The 22,723-nt window shown below is 41.5% G+C and overlaps 1 protein-coding gene across 1 annotated transcript in view; it reads left to right on the top strand.

The window, feature by feature from the left end:
- Positions 1-212: 212 nt before the first annotated feature.
- lingo3a (leucine rich repeat and Ig domain containing 3a) overlaps positions 213-22,723 on the top strand; it is a 41,735-nt gene continuing 19,224 nt past the window's right edge. Inside the window, exon 1 of the mRNA XM_034702574.1 lies at positions 213-783. The gene's annotated coding sequence lies outside the window, so the exon portion shown is untranslated. The remainder of the gene's footprint in view (positions 784-22,723) is intronic.

Here is a 22,723-nt window from a genome sequence, read left to right as displayed (position 1 = left end):
TATTTTTTCACATATTGATCTATTACTTATTACTCAAAAACGTAATTCCCACGTGGACATTTATATATAGACTTATTTTGTCCCTATGGAGAAAACCCAGCACTAAAGAGGCAGCTGAATTCTATAGTAGAAGTCTCGTTTTCCGTTTCCCCCACAGGACGTGAATGCAGCACAAAGCAGTCCGAGTACGACAGCGAGATCGAGAGAGAGGCAACAGCACAGATGAGCCCCAATGAATAGCAGCCAGGTCCTCTTTCAACACACTGTAGCGCGTACACACTGTAGCGCGCGACGCTCCACATCCCATAAACACACACACACACACGCACACAAATGCCAACACACTCATACACATGCAATCCAATAACGAGAGCTCCGTCTGTCCGAACTGCCTTCTGCCTCTGGTGGCAGCCCTCACTGCCTCTACGAGACACAGAGCCGGGAGCCCACTGGGAGAGGAGCTCCTGCTGCCTTCACAGCACAGAGGAGGAGAGCCAGGGAGCTCATTTATAACGCGGTAGATAATTCAACAGCAGCTCTGGGTGGAGAAAAGAAAGAGGAGGGAAGGTGAGTGAATGCAGTCCAGTCCAGTCACTGTTGCTACTGCTGCTACTGTAGGAGGAGGAAGAAGAGGAAGAGGTAGAGGAAGCTCAGTGTCTGGAGAAGCTGGAGGTGCAGCATTATCCTGCAAAGACCCAGCTGGAGCAGACTGCAAGCAGTGATCACAGCACCTCCTCCAGGCTTACAGATGTGGACGGAGCACAGTGCAAGTTCTAGTCCTGGGTGAGCCAACTTCACACATCTTTCCCTCCACTCATGCACACACACACACACACCTGTATTTGTTTTTCCACTTGATCTGCCGTGTGACACTTCTTTGTACAGCACAGAGGGATCATGCACATGCAGTTGATCTGATGTGTTGCTTTTACTTGCTGCCCCCCTTCATGTGTCTCCCTTTTGATCCAGTTTGCTCAGTGTGTCAGGGTCCACTTTAACAGATGACCTGCAGAGTGAGTCTCACCCTCTGATCACCCTGACACTACTTTATCCCCTCGTCCTTTCCTCTCCCTGTGATGGTGCAGTCCCGGCTGATCGATTCCCTCTCTAACTCACATGGACATTTTTCTCATTTTATCATGCCGGCTGTGCTTTCCTATTGTCATCCTTGAGATTGTGTACCCATGCAAGCACAGCCACTCTGTCTCTCTCCCCACTCTGTCTGCGTGTGTGTGTTTCTTACCACTTCTCAATTAGGTTTTAATGATCTAAACGTGTGCTAGAGAGGGAAAAGCAGCCTTTGATCGATCCCTGCAGTCATCTCAGTGTGAGAGGCTCGGTGCCTGTCGTCGGTGTGACACATCTAAGCCCCTGCCTGTGTTTGCTCAGCTCCTCTCCCAGCTCTGCTCCTGCCTTTGTGTGGATCTGTTCAGTGCGTAGCGCAGTGAGACATAAGCTGGTTTTATGTGTAAGGTCTGACTACAGTTTGACTTTAATCTTGTTCGTGGACTGTCGGGTACTTTGCTGTTCAGCTGTACCGGGGTTTCTTTCAAAGACAGAACTATCTTTAAATTGTGATTTCGACTGAACATTTGGCTTTCTTCTTTAAAGACAGTTATAACATAGAAACCCACCTGCTGTACATTCATTGATGACTGCAAGTATAATAGTATCTACTTTTATGTGCTTAAGGTTCTTTTGTGCCTTTATTATAGAGTTAATTGAAGGGAAATGACAGAAAATGAGACACTGGCATGCAACAGAGGTCCCTGGCTGGACTTTAACTAACCATTAGGATATCAGTGTACCCCTCAGGCTTTATTTCTATATCTATATTTATCTCATGAGTTACAGGAAGAGATCTTTACCTTTGTCACTGCTATCCTCAAGTGATTGATTATTGTAATTTCAATCATGCAAATGCAGTAATCCACACACCTGGTGAATTGTGCATCATTTTTTATTGTAGGTACACACCTCCAATTAAAACCAAGCTATTAGTTTCTGGTTCTGTGTGTGTGACTGAGGCACATACACAGGTTTGTGCACCACCACAAACATCCAAAATGTCAGGCTGTGAATCAGTGAAATGATAAGTTAGTTATGCAGAAGGGTACACAGAGTGTGCACAAGACTTAGGAAGTAGGTTCCCTGAAGGGGACTGGATCTAGATCATGTTTTTGAGCAGTGTGGAGCATGTGGTAAACTTATCATAGGGTTGTTTGTAGGAAACCCGGTTCACTTAAGTTCTTTTTAGTGCCCTTGAGGTCATAAATCCCACAGGCCCTGATCACAAGTGGACAATGTTAATTACAGGTCTAAACGCAACTCAATGGTTCCTAATGGATTTAGATAAGATCATTCAGACCCCTAATGGAAGTGATCTTGGACACATTAGTCCACAGTAGTCTGGCAGTTCGTATGTTCATGTATCAAGGGCCACATTAAGATCACCCACTCTCTTTGTATCCACAGCACTGATCACATTGATTGAAAGACCATTTCTCATATATGGTTGATTCAATATTCCTCTGCTTTGTCTCCTGAAAATCTGTATTCTCTAATTCCTCATGTCATTCCAACATGTGTAGGGTTTCCCATGCATTTGAGCCAGGTGTGCAAAGAATACAGAGTATTTAATGCCACCTTTTCTTCATAAGGGACTGCATTTCATTCTGTTAATCATACAGAATGATCCTGTACAGATGAAGGACAATAATGCTTTGTATTTCCATGCACAGTCTGCTATGATGCATGATCCATGTGTCCTCAGGTTGTTAATGGCCTGTGCAAGATAATTGGCTTTAGAGTGGTTGGTTTGAGTTTGTAACAATGCAACTCAGGACTGCTATTGAAGTTCCATAATGACGCTCTATGTGATGACCATCCTGATTATATTGTCTGTAAACAGAGACTTCTATTCCCAGTGTAGTTCTAACATTACCCTGTCAAACCACACAACTGTAGAGGAACATCAGGCTTCATGATTGAACGAAGTTTTATATAACATCACTCTGAGCTCTCCCCCTCTGTGTGCTGGTTGTCTGAATCACTGTTAATTATCATCCTGTAATATTTTTCCAAAGTCAGTGAAGGTCACTGAGGCTCCGTGTTTATTTCCATATGAAGCGGTAAGCTGAGATCTGATCACAAGTGGTCACTGGAGACGTATTTGGAGACACATGTTAATCTAAAGTGTGAATGCTGGTACTTAAGTGCCGTCAATATGTGACTGCATCACCTAAGATGGTTTTAAAAAGCCATACACAAGACCACAGTGTTAATGGTGGCCTGCATGGCTGCCACTGGTGGTAAGAAATCATTCTTTATCATTCCGGTTTGTTGTTTTTAAAAACAGACATTACTGCGCAGCACGTCATCAGAGCATGGGATTGCTGCCTGCCAGATGAGAGCCGCAGTAGCTTTTACTGTCTAAAAATCAAGAGGAAAAAACAAGCATAGAGGAGAAGGCAATTATACGACAGCACTTAATAGTACCCGAGGTGCCACTTAGCATCCCTATTTGTCAGATTTATGTGTCAGTAATGAAAAGTGTGCTGACAGGTCTATGTGGCCCTCAGAGTGCTTTGTTGAATCAGTTAGTCTTGTCCATTACTACACCTACACCTCCCTTCGCTTTTTGATCCTTTCTGTCGCACATAAAGCTGTCAGCTTTGCTCAATAGTGACACTACCTCTGCTCAACTCTGCCAACGGTCAGCCTCATGTTTTTCAGCTGTGGAGTATTTATTAGGGCAGTAAAAGCAGAGATGCATCTGTTGTCTCTGTCAGCAAGATGAGGGCACCGCTGCTCATGTGGTGAGGGCGGTGCGGAGCATAGAACGAGGGTTTAAGTGGTAGAAAGATTAAAGGAGGATGAGGAGGGAGGAAGTCAGATACCTGCAGACACACTGGCATGTCAGCTGTCTCTGTTAGGATGTCCAGCTGGAACGGTCTCTGGCTAACGTGTGCTTGCCCTCCTCCCGCTCTCTGGCTGCTGGAATGCCATTTCAGACATTCAGTTTAGGCTGTATAGCTTAACGCAGAGCTAAGAGAGAATCTGGGCCTTTACCAGTCATCTGTTTACAAACATGGCTGCTTCTTTGACATGTATGACAATGGAGGTTGGGTGACCTGGTTACCTCAGACAATGGCCGCTGCAGTCTTCAACGTTAGTGGTGACAGGAGCCTGTCAGACCAACTTAAGTAGACAACCACTCCAACCACTTGTTATGTTTCTGATGTGTCCATTTGATATTATTTAACTTTGAATTTAGAATATTTAAGTTGTGTTTAAAGATTTATACTGAATACTGTTCAATTGTGTTTACAAATGAACTGTCAGTGTCGGATATCGGAGTGAGTTTACATTCATCATACTACCACTCCTAACTAGAAGGCTAGTTAAGTCAGTCATGTCCTTATCTGGGCAAAAACTCGTAATCTTAATATCTTCTAAACCGTTGCGTTAGAAAAAAAAATTCACCCCCCGTACAGTGTGTGCCGATAAAGAAATTAGCTACATAGAGCCAAGCCGTTTTTTTTAACCAGGCTGTAAACATGTTTATTAATGCTGCAAAGATCGTCTCTTTTGAAATGGTGTGAATGTGGTTTCCAGTGTTTCTGCAGCCAGCCTCAAGCAGATTCCTAATGAATTGCAGTTTATAACACTTCTGCATGGGCTTCATAGTTTGAGACTGAAGGTTGCTGCTTGGTATTAACCCATTCACACACATTCATACATGTATTTCCTCCCATGTTGTTGCATTCACACATTTATACAAACAGTAGCTTGTTGTTTTGGATTCAGTTTCTTGCCAGACTTTGACATGTAGACAAGATGAGCTTGGGATCAAACCGCTGACCCCTTCAATTGATTGGCGACCCACTCATCCTCTTCATAGTGCACTGGCAATGGCTGACAGTTATTGACAAAGCCCCTCTACTATCATGCTATTGCAATTTGAAAGCAGGTTCCCCTTCCCCATTCCCAGGTGTACAGCCTATCTGCCCTGAGTGTTGTTTGTCACACTGTTTATTCAGCTCAGTAACACACTTAGCTTTATGTCAGTCTTTAGGACACGTGGCTCATGTGTGAATGGTTTCTGTGATATTGTGTTGTGAAAACATCAGATATCCACGTCAGGGAAATAAGTGTTGACCCGCTCATTTTCAGTTATGAAATCCCTGCACACCACTCAGACAGCAGAGCAGGCTGTTACATCACAGAACATAATGTAACATAATGTAACAAGGGCTGTCAAACACTTCAACTTTGGTTGTGATTAGTTACTAAAGTTCAACAGTGAATCATGATTTATCACATATTAATAACATTTTTAAAATGTATAAAGCAATTCTTACCAGTTTCTTGATTTGATTTCATCCACAGGTCTGTGGCAATTCGCTCACTTTGAAATAGTGCTCTGCCAGCTTTTGTAATGCAGTTGCCTGATGACATCAGTCTGATTAGCTGCACCTCTATGCATAGCTCGTAGGTGGTAGCTCAAAAGTGCTACAGCGATATGTTCAGTTCTGTTTACCACAAATAATCTTTTTGACTTGTCAACTTAGCTGTCTGCTAGTTTTAAGTGCTTTTAAAGTGATGTTTTATTTTCCATCACAACAGCAGAAGGAATGAGGATGACGCTGACTTAACTATTGTGTGCCGAAAGGGAAAAGATAAAACATTATTAGAACTGAGCTAATTTTTGTCTTTCATTTAATTGGGATTAGTGTGTTATGCCGACAGACCTAAGTGTTACACAGAGTAATGTAACTTAATGTAAAATAATGTTATCACCATCTGTTTGATAGCTGTTTGGCCATCAGAGTAAGAGTCTTATCCATGTAATGATCAAACCTTTATCCATTACTGTAACTATAAACCACTTAACCATTAAACAGTAAGTTGTTTATACATCAATTCACCCATCAGCCTTTTATCCATTACTTAACAGTACATCCTTTATCCATGAATTGAACACTGCCTTTATCTAACCATTTAAACCATTTATCTATGTTTTAATTATTAACCTATTGATCAGTTACTTTAAGCAACTGCTGCTGATGTTCATCTGTAAGGTCAAGCTGGTTAAAAATGTGGATATTTACCTTTAAATCTCATTATAATTTCTGTTTAGTCAAATTAGCTGAGGTAGCTCACAACTTCACCACCTGGCACCTGCAGTGAACATATTTGGTACAAGCCTCCCTCATTAGCAGCCACTGCCTGAGAGAAAAGTATGAGCAGCCTGACATGAACATGAACCTCTATCTGTAAAAGATTTTCAGTATAACAGAGTAGGTTCAGACTCAGGTACGTTTTTCTACGGTTTTAAGCTACACAAAAGCCTTTTTTTTTTTATCAAAACCATGCTTTTGACCAGCACCTGAAATAGGCTGAGGCTCCCTATACAGGAGTGTGGCAGTGATGAGTGCCATTTGTACACCTATATGTGCCTTTATGTTGTATGGGGTGCTTTTTTTAGGAACTATACTGGAGCCATTAGTAACTGCAGAGCTTTTGTTCTGTTCTTAAAAACCAACAGGATCAAAGCCAAAGAAAAACATCAACCCAGAAATGAAGCAGAAACCAGAGTGCTCTGATGTTGAGGAGAAAATATATCTTTGTCGAATGTATTTTACTTTCTGAGGATGATGCAATTTATCCAAGTGCCTTCTCGGAAATTTTCATGATCTATAATTTAAAACTTTATTAGGTTACAGATATTTCTAGTCACACAGCCAATTTATAAATTGTGTTGCAGGATAAGGCCATCACAGCGCTATAACATCCAACGAAAATCTCTTCTTTGCATGTCTGAATGCTTTTACCCAACTTTGTGCTCACTCAGTGTTTTTCACAAAAGTTATCACTAATCAAATTTGCCCTATTTAAGCAGAAGTTCTATTTGAATTCACCAGATCGGCTCAGGAGGACTGGAGCCTGGCAGTGCAGAGATACAGAGAGGAAGCTGAGGGGTGAGAAAAACAGCTTTTAGATGCTGCATATTTGATGTCTTCCGAGGTCTCCGGATGAAAGAATGTGAGATGAGATGGCCGTAGGATTACATAAGTGCAGAGCCAAGGAATCTCATGAGTGCATGTAGGAAGTGCTTACACACTTACAGTAGAAGGATTTTAGAAACTACTCCACATCTCTTATCTTACATAGTAAGAAAGTAGAAAGTAACAAAGACAGTCCTCTTGTCTTCATATAAGCTATGCAGGATCAATATCCCTTCCCTCAGTGGTTGGAGTGAAGGGATATTTTTAGTCATGTGTCTTTGAGTGAAACAGAGACCAAGTGTCTCATTCCTGGGTCCTGTATGGGATGAAGAGCAGGGTATTTGAGGAGTTTATATACTTGTCCCTCGCTCCGCCTCATTTCATTTTATGTATTTCTATTGCTGCTGGCAGCTTGAAGCACTGAGACTGGCCAGCCATAAAACAATATTCTCCGCTATGGATCGACCGACATGACTGAGATTGCTGCAGAAAATAGAATTGAAGGCTCCTGCTGCTCAGGAGAGAATCATCCTGACTATCATAAGTCCTGTTTTTAAATGAAATCCAGAGATTATGATTGTGATTGATTTTGAAGGAATCAGGGGGGCTACAGCATCTGAAGAGTTATCTTCTTCAATCCACACCAACATGGTAGAACAATGAAATACCTAACTTCTTCCTCTGATGGCATTAACATTATCATCATCATTATCATCATCATCATCATCATCATCTCATCATCATCATCATCAGCATCATCATCGTCATCATCATCATCATCATCATCGTCATCATCAGGGACATGCTTGTTGTTGGAACTTGCACATTACTTGGTTGTCATATTGTGAGATTTTGATACTACCTACCTACCTACCTACCTACTTACCTATCTACCTACCTACCTAGTTAGTATAGTTAAGTCTGTTGTGTCACATCCTGAACTGGAAATGATCATTCATGCTTTTGTTTCCGATTCTATCTTCCCTACATTGGCTTCCAGTTAAATTTAGGATTCATTTTAAGGTTCTTGTTTTTGTGTATAGTGCTCTGCATGGTCAGGCTCCAGAATATATCACCAACCTACTCCACCCCTACCTCACCAGTAGGTCACTCAGGTCTTCTGACCAGGCTGCTGGTTGTCCCTCAAGCTCGTCTAAGGACAAAAGGTGACCGTACTTTGAAGCGGTGGCACCAACATTGTGGAATGCTCTTCCTGTAAATATTTGTTCAGCTGTCTCTATTGTTGTCTTTAAAAACTTGTAAAGACACATTTATTTAAACAGGCCTTCGACTTACCTTGTACAGACTCATGTTTCAATTATGCTATTGTCTGTTTCTTTAATGTTTAGTGATTTCATTTTTTTATGATTTCATTTTAAATCGAATATTTTTTCTGTGAAGCACTTTGTGATTTATTCTATGAAAGGTGCTATGCTAAATAAAATGTATTTACTTACCTACCTACCTACCTACCTACCTACCTACCTACCTACCTACCTACCTACCTACCTACCTACCTACCTACTACCTACCTACCTACCTATCTACCTACCAACCTACCTACCTACCTACCTACCTACCTACCTACCTACCTACCTACCTACCTACCAACCTACCTACCTACCTACCAACCTACCTACCTACCTACCAACCTACCTACCTACCTACCTACCTACCAACCTATCAACCTATCTATCTACCAACCTACCAACCTACCTACCTATCTATCTACCAACCTACCAACCTACCTACCTACCTACCAACCTACCTACCTACCTACCTACCTACCTACCAACCTATCTACCTATCTCTAAATTAAAAAACCATAGACTGTAATTAATATGGACAACATATGAGCATTTGCTTTGAGGCCAAAAGATATAGAGCTCCCACTACCAGATGGTCACGGAATAGGTCATAACCCTGCTTTCGTTATGTTAACAGAGGGAAAAAAAAGGTCCAAACTATTAAATCAAGATACATGTCAAAAAGTTATTTTTAAATCATGGTTTTTGTCATTATAGTTGATGACGATGTTGGTAATGATATGCTGATTTATGTCTAAGTGCTCATATTTCTGACAAGTCTAGCTTTAATGAATTATTTAATTTTAAAAGAGCAAATGTGACATCATAATTAACAGCTCTGTTGACAAATGCGGGCTCCTGCAGTGTTCTGTGCTGAATTATCAGAGGAGAAAAGGTGAAAGAAAACCTAGCAAACACTAACACAAGAGTCAGTAAACTTTTCATAAACACAAGGGACAGTTTCAGATCAACACATGAATCTGTTCTGCTGTTGACTGTCCTGACCTGAGTGTTGTTTGACATTTAATCAATGAGTGAAAAGTAAGTTTTGGTTGATAAAAGTAGTGATGCGTCGCAAATGACTCAGCTTTTGTACACAAACGATATGAGCTGGCTCCTTATTTCACCTTTTTGTTGTTATTTGATACACAACAGAATAAAGGGATGCTCTTTTGTCCACATCGCTCGGACACAGGCACATCACACACTGACTAAATGCAGTGTTGTGTGACTAATAAGATGCAGGTGGAGGGGACGATGACCACCATTAGCATTAGCATCGCATTACGTCAGCGGCCATGGAGGCAGTATTTTAGCTTCATATCTCACAATAGGCAGACATGAAAGTGCGTTGTCTGTTCCATATACAGTCAGTGTCTAAATACACCTTCCCTGATGCCGCAACAGTCCTTCAAAAATCACTGAAATCTGTTTTCTTGAAAGTCATCTTCGTGACTCATCGGATTGAGTAAACCTACAGGCTGAACTCATCCCCGTCATGTCCTCGCCGTGCACTCTGCATTGTCCTGAACTGTCCTTTCACGTCTGTGATGCAGACAGTATCCATATAGCAGCATCACTTGCTGTGAACATTTAATGAGCTGAGAGCTAGAGGAGGCAGATAAACAGAGTAAAGGGCATTTGTACTGCAGTGTATCCTTATCAGATTATGGGATCTGTGCATTCTGAAGCGCAGTCTTCAACACAGAGCATTAAAGAACACCAAAACAACACCCGGTCTTTAACTTGTCCTAGGTCAAAGCGTTGCAGCTGCATCAGCATGTCTTCATAATTTATTGAAGTGGTGTATTCTAACCTGTGTTTAGCACTTCAAAAACTACAGACAAGGATATCTTTTTGTTATCATCCTCACTATTAAATCCTCAGAACTATTTGTCCCTTTATTAAATTAGTTTTTGAAGGTTTTGCTGCTTAGATATAAGAATTCTCAGATTTCAAGAGATGGTATTAAGAAATTAAGTCAGCTTACTGGGAAAATTATTTAGACATCTTTTATAAATTCTATCTGTAGCTCTGACGCCAACTGCATTTCAATTTTTTGTGAAAGCACATTTCAAAACTATGACAAAAGTTCCTTTAAATATGAGATTCTAACTCTTAATCTCTGTATACTTTTTGTACATGGTTTAAGCCAGCTGATAGAATTCATTTTCAATACTTCATCCTTGAAGGGTATCAGTTTGTTATGAAACACATTTGTAGCAGCTGAGGCATGCAAACACAGCCGACTGTATCTGGGAACAGCCAGCTGTGTCCTGCGGGTTGACTCAAGTTACACACATCTTTCAAACCATCTCTCCACGGGCCCTGCACACGAAATAGCTCTTTAATCAGCTCTCTTCAATTATGTAATTATGAATGAAATTGGATTAACACATGACAAGGCTTGTGTTTTCTCCTGACTGATCCGAGGTCTGAGCCCCAATTTTCATTTTTCTTCTCCTCGTCAGCCCTGAAGCTTCACACACTTTTGAGGGATTTAGAGAAAAACATCCTGTGATTAGATTGAAATAGGTAATTAAATTCAGATGCTTGTAGCTACACCTCCATGTACACACACATATGCACACAGCAGTCCCTCGTAATTGATTTGGCATATCTTCTATCTAAAGTGGTATTATTTGTCTTATAAATAGCCCCTCGATCTTGATTCTACAGTGTATGCAACTCTGATTGGAAAATCGTACATGTACACATGCACTTCACTCCATGCAAGGCTATCAAGCACTGCATTAATTAATCATTCAGATAATGTTAGTTTTCAAGCATTCAGGCAGACATGTTTGCATAGATGATGGTGCATATTGGTCAAGATAATGTGATTAGTTATGCCAAAATAAATGGTCCTACTGCACAAGAGATCCATGTCTGGGTTTTTGTTTATGGAGCTCCTCTCAGGTATTGTCTGCTCCTCTCTCTCATCCTCATTAAGAAATTGTTCCCTGAACCTTGTGAACCTATTTTAAATATCCCAGAGAGCCGTCGGTATAAATGAAGATTAAAGATTCATGCCTCTTTGCACCTTCATATCAGTCATTAACCCCTAATGCTTCCCTCTCTCTCTCTCCCTCTCTCTGCTCTGTGGATCACACTGCCAGATCTAAAGCTGACTTTTATCTTCTTTTCAGCCGCTGAACATAAATCATATAATCACTTGATCAAATCAATCTTATTGAAGTGGAGATCAGTAGAACTGAGGGATGAGAGTGAACTGCTGCGTGAAGCACTTCTCTCTGTTTGTCTCTGCTGATTTAACTTCCCATTTCTCCTTTTTTTTCAAAAATGTATTCCTTGCTTGATTCATTTGAAATATTTCATGTGTGCTTGTTTCTATATGCTTCTTGGAAGAAGAATGAGTGAACAAGGCATAAAAGCTGAGATTCAAACCTGTCAGATGTGTCATTCTTTGACTGATCCTACTATTCTAACTTTTTGGAAATTAGCCTCTGCTTATCATGTAGAGAGCTGAATAAAATCAACATCACCCCCATGCCTGGTTGAAATTAAGTGACAGCCAGTTAGCTTAGCTCAGCACAAAAAACTGGTAATGTGACAGGAGGAAACTGCTACCAAGCCTCTGCCTAACAGTGGAAATTCACCTACCAACACCTTTTAAAGCTAAAAATAAGGCAAGGCAAGGCAAGGCAAGGCAATGTAACTTTATTTGTATAGTGCATTTCATACACAAGGGCAACTCCATGTGCTTTACATTAAAACATTAAAAGCATTGGAAACATTCAAATAACATATTGAACTACAGCTGACAGTTTTATGTGAGATTGTTGGAACCATTTCTCTTATTAGTCAAATATGTTCAAGCATTGTTTCTGATGGAACAAGTTCTCTGTCCTCTGCAACACTCTGCAATACAGATACCTCACCAGTAATGTCTATTAATAGATTCTACATAAAAAAAATTAATCTCTAAGAAGGGGGTCTAGATTCTAGTTTGGAAAGTGTTCTGATGACTGTTTGTGGTGCACTTGCAGTCCAAATATCATTGACCAATCACTACAGGCAGTCTTTGATGTATGTGAAGGATAAACAGTCCATAGAGAGCCTAAAAGCAGTCATGATGCAATCTGTCGTAATGGATCTAGGCTCTCTTTGCGGGGAACTTGTTGATGATTTATTTATCTCTTTAAACAGATACCTGCATGCAAGAGCAGCTAACAACGTTCAAGACAAAAAAGGGAATTTATGCTACAAATCTGACACTCTGTAAGGAAAGACAATCAGCACTAAGATTTTCTGACATCCTCAGATGCATTAAATAAACAAACATTTTAAAAGGTCTTCTTATCCTCAGCAAATGTGTCCAAGCATGCATTTTTACTTTACAAGTAAATCACAAAAAGAATGGTCTCTCTTTTGGCTCATACTGCTGCAGTAAGCCGGAACTAAGCCTCTGTGTAACCTGCTGTTTACAGTGAAGCTAAGACTCACCAGAAGCAGATGAATAAATGCTACTCATCCTGGGTATGTTATGAACCAAGAAATGACAGCGTATATTTTGCAGATATAACCGGACAGAAGAATTTCTAACTGGACTGTAAACAAACATCACAGGGTGCAGAAAAGAAAGTCTCGGTTTGAAGCCGTTTATCGCTAAATGCTGGCTGTATCCGCACGCCCAGAGAGATGAACATTACTCCCAGAGGGTATGAGTTCTTAGAATGCCTCACTCATTAAGTGCTGAAACTGGCATGGAAGCGATAATTTGTATCATCATTAAGATTCTCATTCCTGAGGCATTTGATTACATTCCTCCTTTTCATACGTCTCAATAATGTTGAGGTTGCACTGAGGTCGGCTATGTCTTGTACTTCCTGTGTTCATTAGTGTTTTGGAGCTCATAGCTGGGAGGTGTTTCGACCATCTGCCTGCTGCCAACATTTTTTTACACATATCTTCATATTGAGCTGTTAATTGGTGCTGGGTGGATATTTTCGGGTGACCTTTAGTTTTAAGAGGAAGAGGTTTTTCACTCCAGATATTTTGCTGTGTAGGATATCGAACTTGGAGACTTATTTAAATCAAAGACGATTTTTGAAATATTTGCAATAGAAAGCTTGCCTTAGTTTAAAATAGACACTGCTGAGCTCTTGGGTAAAATAATGTCAGTTTAAGATAAAGTCTTGTGGCACATATTTTTCTTGACATTGTTGTTGTGTGTGTACGCTTTGAGGTGTTAATCAGTCTTTACATGCAGCCTCAGAAAGAGGGCGACATTTTTTGGTCAAACGCCAAATCGTTTGAAAAATGATATGAAGCTGGCAAGAAAAATGTCTCCCCTGCTTTCTTTCTGCATCATTTGAACTAATAGATCTGCAGCTGTATGTGCCCATGCGTAACCGTGACAGATGGGTGTGATGAGATTGTGCTCAACAGACTGTGGTTCCTCTTCCTCCATCGCCTTCTTCACCTCCTCTTCCTCTCCCTCTCTTTCTATCTTTGCGCGCATAAGGAATCGGCCTGCCCGTCAGAAGTGTTTGATCAGAAGTTGTCTGCTGAGAATCTCTGCTTTGAACCAACTCTCTGCGAGTTTCTATTCTTTTGTTTGAGGCTACACTCTTGAAAAACAGGCTGAACACTCCATGTAGTCGGTCTGTTTTTACACATGGAGGCGGGCTTCTCGCTGCTCCTGAAAAGTAAACAGTTGTGTTTCATTTGTGTTTTTGTGTCTTTGAACACTATGTGTGTGCTGCTGTAAATAGGAACTTGCCTGTGCACATTTAATGGCAGGAGTCCTCTCTGATTACGAACTTGAAAGATTCAAGTTAAGTGTTTTGGTCATCACCATGTTGGGTTTTTGGAGCCAGAAGCCACCATATTTGAACAGGACAGAAACCATTGACCAAATATGAACAGCGCTCTTCCATCACCTGCCATTGTAAGAAGTGAAGCCAAAATACCAAAACAAAACAACCCTACTGGGTGAAGACATTTTACAAGAATACTGATTTAAGCCTTCTTTACATTGACCTCAATTTTTTAGATCTAGAGGCTAAGTCCATCTCTATTACAGGCCATGTTCCTGATCTGTACTGATGCCACACTTTGGGGTGAAGAGGACAATCTGCTTCTGGACATCAGGGGAACGTCATGAATTCATCAAAGGAGCCAGCAGCCAAGCAGAGAGAGTGCTGGATAAGTCTTCACAAGCCTGTCATTGGTTAGAATGAATGAATTATTCATCATTTTTTATTTTTTCTTGGAAAAACATTGATCACAGAATCAAGGATCGGCCTGCCTTCACGACAGCCCCCTGTCAGAACCAACTCATCTCCTTCAAAGACATCTCTGTGTGCTCTTCTTTCACTCTGTCCCACATTTTGAACAGCCACAGCTGTCTTACGAAGATTTTCCTTTTTCACTCCTACTCCCTCTTGCTTTTGTCTCACGTTGCAACGTCTCATCAGAACCACTTTAAATGGATCTCTTGGTGTAGGGGAGGCAGCGAGTAAACAGATTCCAGAGAGCCTGTGAATAATTTTCTATGTGAGGATGTAGCTGCGGTTGTTTCTATTTGCATGGACGAGTTTCCTTTTTGAATTTTTTTCTCTTTTGGTGTGGTGCAGAGTGTGTTTTTCTAACTCCATCTTGCATTCTGTTTTATCCCAGTACATCCAGTGCTGAGTTCCTGTGTGATGTCAGGACGGATCTATGTTTAATGTGCAGGCAGATCCCAATTACTCTATGCCTGTAGCTGTACCTAGAGACTTTAGACAGCCCCCCTCGCTTGCCAGATAACAGGCAGTGATGTCATAACTGCGCCAAGATATGGTTGGTGAGATGGCATGGCACAGTGATCCCCTTTAAGGACACTGATTGCACCTCTCTTACTCTAGAATTTGTTGTTCTCCTCGGGGTAAATTCCCCCGAAGTGTTATTTAAGGCTCCTGCCTTTTATTTTAGAGTGGGAATCCAGGATGACTCCTTCAGGAGCAGTGGGAGCATGATGCCACTTTATGCCTCTCTTCTTTTTTCCTCTTCCTGGAGGCCTTCAGGGAGCGTGACTGAGTCACCATCTTCTCCTCTCATCCTCAATGTGCTCCTGCTCCTCCTTCCTTCTCCTCCTTCCTCCTGTTTCTTCTCACTAAGCCTTCATCACGGTGGCTGACAACCTGGTGTCACCTGCCATGGTTCACTTTTAAGTCCCTGCAGAGTCTCAGCTGACATCCCATATGTGGATTTTTAGCTGAATTTATCTGTGGATACTTGTGATATTTACTTTCAGCGCGCATGTCATCCTATTAGTCAGAGTTGTAGCATCGACAGCAGCAGCAGAGTTGTTGATGGAATCTCTCTTGAGTTGAGATATACGCCAGAAAGATAAGAGAGTACGGCTGTCAAGCAACTGTCTAAAAACACACACACACTCACACGCCAACACACACATGCACGGGTACAGTCTGTGTTCCTCTGAAGTGGCTCACTTTTGTCAAAAACATTTCCACGGCTCTCCTCCTTCCGTGGCTCTGTCAAAATGTATAATCCCTCATCACCTTGCCTAAGCCAGCTCACATCTCTGCTTTCTGTTTTCATCTGTCAGCTTGTGAAAAATAAAGTATCTTTATTCTTCTTTTATATCTTCCTATTTCTCATTTTGTTCTTGCATGGTGACCTGTTTTCTTTGCTTGTAATAGAGGTTTTAGGGCATTTCCGTCCCCTTCTTTTCTTGTTTTCTTTCTTTTTTTTCTCACATGCTCAGCAGCTTCATGTGCCTCTCTTTTCAGCCACCTTCTCTTTTCCTTTCTTCTTCAAACGCTTGACTTCTTGCTTCCATTTAACAAGCAGCTCATTGTTGCATTAGCTAATCTCTCAGAAGACATGGCACAGATACAAGATCTACTATTCTTTTCTTCAGCTCATGGTCACAGACAAACATCCTTTCTCAGTTACCTACACCAAAGTGGAAAACAGAAGAAATGGATAAATTTGGGTAATTATCTCTATAGATTCTGTGCAGCCATTTCTGTGAATGCAAAACCCTGAATGTGATATTGATGTTTGCAGATAAATCAACAATTAGCAGGCGTGATGTGCCGTGAGACTCTGTCTGTGTCTCCGTGCAGTGAGAGTAGATTCGTTGCCAGTGTTGTTGCTTGAGATCTTATAATTGCCTCAGAATTCTTCCTGTAATTAACACTCTCAGTTAATTACGCCAGCATCCCAGACCTCGCTATTCTCACATTATTAGGCTTGGGGCGGCAGGAAGAAAAACATGCACACACACAAGCTGTTAGAGCATATATTGAAGGCTTGCAGTTCTGTTCAAAATAAATAGATTTCACCTCAATATTTCTGCTTGTCCAATTGATTTTTGGTTTGATATGAATGGGGTTCACATTTTGGCCATGGCTGTTTTTCACCAGCCAGTCATCCCAAATTCAGAGTCTTGACTGCTTCAAGATTAAGGCTGAGTGGAGAGGAGACGGGAAGTGGACAGAGCAGAGTGGCGCAGGCTCCCAATGGCACAGGATTAGAGGGTGGGACGGTGAAGTAGGCCATACAAACAGGCTGAGCTGAAACATGAACAGCAGACCATAACACAGACAGAAATGAATGGCCCAGTACATTTCATCAGCATGTCATTATGCCGTAATCCCAGGCTGGCTGCATTTGTGTCAGACAGGGAGAGTTATTGTTTAGGGACACTTGTGGATATTACTGTTTCACCTTGATGCAGTATTACAAGACTTTGACTCAGACATGGCCTTTATTTTATCAGATATTGAATTTTGTGGGGCAGGATTGCTTTGTGAAGTTTCTGTGTTTCAAGAACGAAGAACCCATTTTGATTTTACTTTGCACATTTTAGATAACAAAGACTGAGAACCAGTCTGGAATACAAACACAATGCCCCCCTTTTTAAAAAATATTTTAACCTTGAATGTCTGATGTTTGTATTCATTAAAAACTGAAAGAAAAACTGTCGTGTGACCAGCTTTTTATGGTAATGTGAGTTTAGTTTGAAGCTTCGTCTTCATGGAGTTTGTCATGGGAGTAGAAAATTTGACAAAACATTTAATCTTCTGATGAAACTAGACAGCCTAGTCTGAGGAGGAAACCCCTTAGTTGCAGCTTTCTTGCCATTCAGATGATGTTATAATGTTACACATTGTATTATATACAGAGCACATTATAAAAATAATTCAGCTTGATGTGGAAATTCTCAAACTAATCCAAAACCCTACTGGACTTGGTTGAAGTGCAGGCTGGATTCAAACTGATGGATTGTAGGCGCTCATTTTACAGCAGTTGTTAATTTGAGTAGCTGAGAGGTGGATGGTGATGACCTCTCAGACATTTTATGATGCAGAACGATTTTAATGAGACTAACTTCATGAAATGATATATTTGGTAAAAAAACCAAAAAGCACGATGATTCTTTGTGTTTCAGTAAAAACGATCAGCCGTGCAATCCAGTGAGTGAGGACAGATGAAGATGAGAGGGGGCTAAGGAGAGGTCAGACATGCCAGCAGGCATCATGTTACAGCAGAGAAGCACAGAAAAGCTGGCTTCCAATTTCAAAAGTATCCCCAGTATGGGTTTTTATGCCATATCTTACATAATTTCACTTCAGAGGCATACTTAAGTGACATCGAATGCAATCAGCTTATCTGCAAGGAGTTGATTGGGCACAAAGAGCAGTGAGTATTCTCTGGAGATAAGATATCTACGTGTATTCTTTTTTCTAGTAAGCCTCTCACACCTTTGACTGAATCACTTCCCTCACATTCTTGTATCGTGTTTCAAGACTGTCTAATAACAGTGTCCTTTTGGAACAAGCCATGGATTTTTTGAGTCATTTTAGCAGCAGTTTAGGTAATAAGATGGCACCTCTCTGGTCTGTTAGAAAATCTTCAAGCCAATAGCAGAGGCTGGTTAGCTTGGCTGAGCATAACATCTCAATTTTGTTTTGTAAAAAAAAGGTAATACCTCGCTATTTTTTGGCTTGGAGAGTAACCTCTTCCAGAAGGTGTCAGGTCCTAAATACAGTGTTGAAATGTAGTCTTATTTGAACACTTAAGCACAAAATAATTTAAGGTTTGGTTATCTTAGAAAGCAAGTGTAATTTCCCTGTCTATAGGGGCAGCCAGGGCTGACACTAAAGGCTGATTTATACTTTTGCGTCAAATCAACGGCGTAGCCTATGCCGGAGGTTCACGTAGCTCCCGTACCTACACAGAGGCCTACGCACGTAGCTGATGTGCACCTCTTTCAAAATGTTACTACGCGTAGAATCGATGCGGACTGCAAGCCCTGTGATTGGTCCGCTCAGCGGCTTGTATTTCCTACATTTACAGCACTTCCGGGATCCCCACTCATCGGCCGCACATCAGCCGTGTATTTCATCTCCTCTTCTCTACTCTTCATGTAATCATGTCTGTATGATAAACAGCAACATGTATCAGCTGTAGATTAACATAACACGCTCTGAATCTCTGTGGAAAAGTAAACAGAGAGCTGGGCCGGAAGCAGGCGACCGGCTATCAGAGAGACCCTCAAGCGTTTCTGCTGAGAATTGCTGCACGACACGGACACATTGACGCACAAGTATGTGGTGCTAATGGCCTTGTCAGCCCCTGCTGCGTAGGGGCGACGCAGAAATATAAATCAGCCTTGAGTCCTCTTGAAATCTGATTGACCACCCCATTGGCGACCCCAACATCCTACGCTATGATTGGCTTATTGCCTTGTCAGCAGCAGGATTCATGTTTATATTAACTATAGGGGTGTTTTACAACCAGCTGCTTGTAGCTTTCTTTACAATTCAATGCAACACATTTTGGGTTTTTTGTGCCTTAAATTAAGACTTTGGGCAAACATTTGTGAGTCCTTACATAATTTAGCTAAGGGGATTTATGTCTCACCACTCTGCCATGTTTCTTTTTAAAGTTGAAAACTTCTACAAATGTATGATAACTATATGACACTTAAATGCCAGTAGTTTAAGTAGATTATGAGGACAGAGAGTGTGAATACTTTTAATTTGTATGTGTTCACACACAACTTGCTGTCAGTCCAAGCCCAGACACACACATGCATATTTCTAGTACTTAATCAGAGCTAGGCTAACCAACTGCTAGATTTAGCCTTCTATTTATATTCCCCGATGTCTCAGTTTATCACTGCAAGAGAGCAAATAAGCATATTTACCAAATTGGTAAACTATTCCTTTTTTTCTCAACCCCTTAAATTTGGCATTGTTTGTCTCTATCTTTAATACATCCCCTGCCTCCACCTGCTTCACCTTCACAGTTCTTTCCTCACCTTCGGGTCACTCAGGTGTCATAACTATGGGTGGCCAATATGTTGAGGATGAGCCAACAACCTAGACAACCAAAGTCACCTCCACACCGTACAGTGTGTGTTGTCATTTGGCAAGCTGTGAGTGTTTCTGCAAAGACATTTCTCCAAACTCGTGTACTTTTTAACATGTTCTGAGAAGGTGAAAAGACACTGAGGACTTTCTTAAATGTGTCCACAACTTGGTTTTAACTTTCAGTGGAGTCCGTTTTTCATAATGATGCCTGTATCAATCAAGTTGAGCTTTGTGATTGTTATCTGTAAGCTGTCCTTTCTTTCTTCTTGTCTTTGAGCATCAATTCTCTTGAATGACAATGGCCGTCATCCAAAACAGTCAGAATCAACTTGACAAAAGACTTTGTTATGGGGCCCATGCAGTGCGTCAAGTGTGAAAAAATAAGAGCCAGTACTTCTCACTTGGCATGTGTATCGCTCAACCAGTGTCAGTGAATCATTAGTATTATGGTTTGAATTTTTTCTACAGTTAATAAAAGAGACCAGAAGAGAATCACTATGCCCCATATCCAAATTACTATCAGGCTATGTAAACTAGAATATTTGCAGTAGATTTGACATCTGGTGCAAAGAAGTCATCATGCCTTTCCTGGAGGACTCCACTGAAAGCGATGGATACAAGTTGACTCCATTGCCATCACACAGCAGAGACAGAAACAGAAAATAGAGGACAGTGGCTATTGGTGTTACTCTCAGACAGAAACAGACAAGAGTGTCATGTAACGCCTGCAAAAGGGAGTATCACATGAGCCATGAGTTGTGCATTTTAGGTGCTATCATAAACCCCCAAGAGAAATTGTTATATGGAGAGGACAGGAAGGGTACTGACAGCTGGTAAGAAGTCCTGGTATGCTAACAAAATCCCAGTAGCCAAGGGGTTAAATTTGGAAGGGGTGGTACTGAGACCTGTAGTGTACGGATGAAAAACAATACATACGTTTTAAACCGTGTAATTGTCACAGCCCTCATACTTCCATGTGTCCTTTGTGTTGGAATGATAGTTAAGTAATGCATCTGATAGAGGGTGCTGCTCAGAGTCAAAAGTTACCCCAAAAAAAGAGGAGGAATCTAAAGTGTATTATAATAACAAACATGGTGACGATATGGGAGATAGTGATAATGTATCTGTTAATAAAGAGGCTAAATTAGAGGCAGCTTTGCAGACAGTGGTGGTCTGTAAGGCCAGTTAGTACTTCACGACATGATATTTCTTTTTTCTAAAGCATGACTTCAACAAATGATCTGTATCCATAAGCTTGCAGAAAACGTGCAAAAGTACAGACGAAATGAACGCATAGTACTCTTGCCGTCCCCCCAAAAGCAGACTGATATTTGTGGGGCAGAAACATTTGTTTACGCTGTTAATGTGACTCCATATCTGCTAGATGTGGAATAAAAGCCGACTATTTGCTGAACGTTACCCAAATCAACTTAAGGGGTGATAATGTATGCTTCGTTTGTGTCCATCCATAGCTTCTTTCCACTGCTGCAGAGTGGCCAATTTATCAGAGGTTCAAGCTTCACTGGCTCTCTGGGTCTTCCACTGGTCTGATAAATGAACTCGCTTGAGGTTCTGGACAGATGGACTCTCGTGTGTTCGTTCGGGTGAAAGCTTAAATGGCTAAAATTTGAGGGAAAATGCGTGTCAGTCACGAAAGTCTTTGCCAGTGATGCGTGGACGCCACTCAATTTGACCTCTGACAGTTCACAGTAGATTGACAGTGGCTCAGTCAGCTAAGCTTCCCTTGAAACATTGTGGATAGACAGCTGTTGGAGCTAATATGATGTGAAACACACAGACTGCCAGCTATCTGCTCCATCTGTCTTTCTACTTATAACAAGTGCTGTTCTCACCTGGGACCTTCAGGAGTAAAGAGGTTGATCTGCCTGATTCTGCCCGTGCCTTTCGAAAACGTCTCTTCTAGTTTATTACTTGGACAGAACTTTCTCCACCTCGCTGCTGTCGAGTGATGAATTATGAATAGATGTGGTTCCAGCAGCACTGCCGGCCAGGCCTGAGGATTACTTTCAATTTGCACACTGCTTCCCTTACTCCCTCGCTGGCTTGCACCGCTAGTCAGACTTCTTTCCCTGGGGACTCTGAGGGCAGTATTAGATTGCTGCCTGAAACTCTAACCCCTGCCAATCATGTAAAAAGTTTGAGGAATGAATCTCTGTGGATGCACAATGCACTGTATACAGTTACACAAGTGCTCACGTTGCTGCCCCTCTCTTTGACTCCTATATGAGTGTCATTGCTTCTTCCTGTAGATAACATTTCTCGCTTTCCTTGGGAAGAAAGATGAAGGCGAAGGGCATGTGTGACTGCAGATAACTGGTTGTAATTGGCCTGGTTGATGAGCAGGCAGCAGGCAGTGAAAGGGAAGTAGAAAGGACAGGGATCCGTTTAATGAAGCCAATGAGAAGGACACGGAGAGCCCGAAGGCTTCAAGAAGGATTAGAGCAGGCTCCAGCAGATTTAGGCTTACGATGCTGCCACCAGTCTATCAACCTTGAGGGCTGGAAAAAGGACAAGCAAAGTGTCAGGGTTAGAATGTAAAACTAGGGTTTACATCTTTTACACTGTACGTGATATCTCTTCTGTTCTACCTTGATCTTTCACTGCACTCCATCCAGAGTTGTCTGCCAACAAAAGGATTTTTCTAAAGGTTACATCCCCAAGACAATAACCTTTTATTATACAACTCACACACATTCCTCTGCAGGCTGAGGACAGTGTTTTCCAGTGTCTTTGTGGGAACATGAACGCTGCCTGTCTGCTTGCATATCTCGGTGCACTCATGCGTTTTCATGTGTAAATTAGGACACGTACATCTGCGTGTGTGAGTGTGTGATGATGTGAAGCATGTGATGTGTGATGCCCGCCTAATATGTCCCAACTCTGCCTCTCTGGATATGGCAGGGAGTGTGAGAGCGACGGAGAGCCGAGCCAATTGGCATGGAAGAGCCTTAGTTGAAGTTATGGCTGGTGACACGGCAGACGGGCCAGCCAGGTAGGAAATAGATGCCAACAGAGACACTGATCACACTCA

Source organism: Notolabrus celidotus, chromosome 2 (assembly GCF_009762535.1).
Source record: "Notolabrus celidotus isolate fNotCel1 chromosome 2, fNotCel1.pri, whole genome shotgun sequence".
NCBI classification, from domain to species: Eukaryota; Metazoa; Chordata; class Actinopteri; order Labriformes; family Labridae; genus Notolabrus; species Notolabrus celidotus.
Note: the sequence above shows the minus strand (reverse complement) of the source record. Positions and strands in the feature narration are given on the sequence as shown.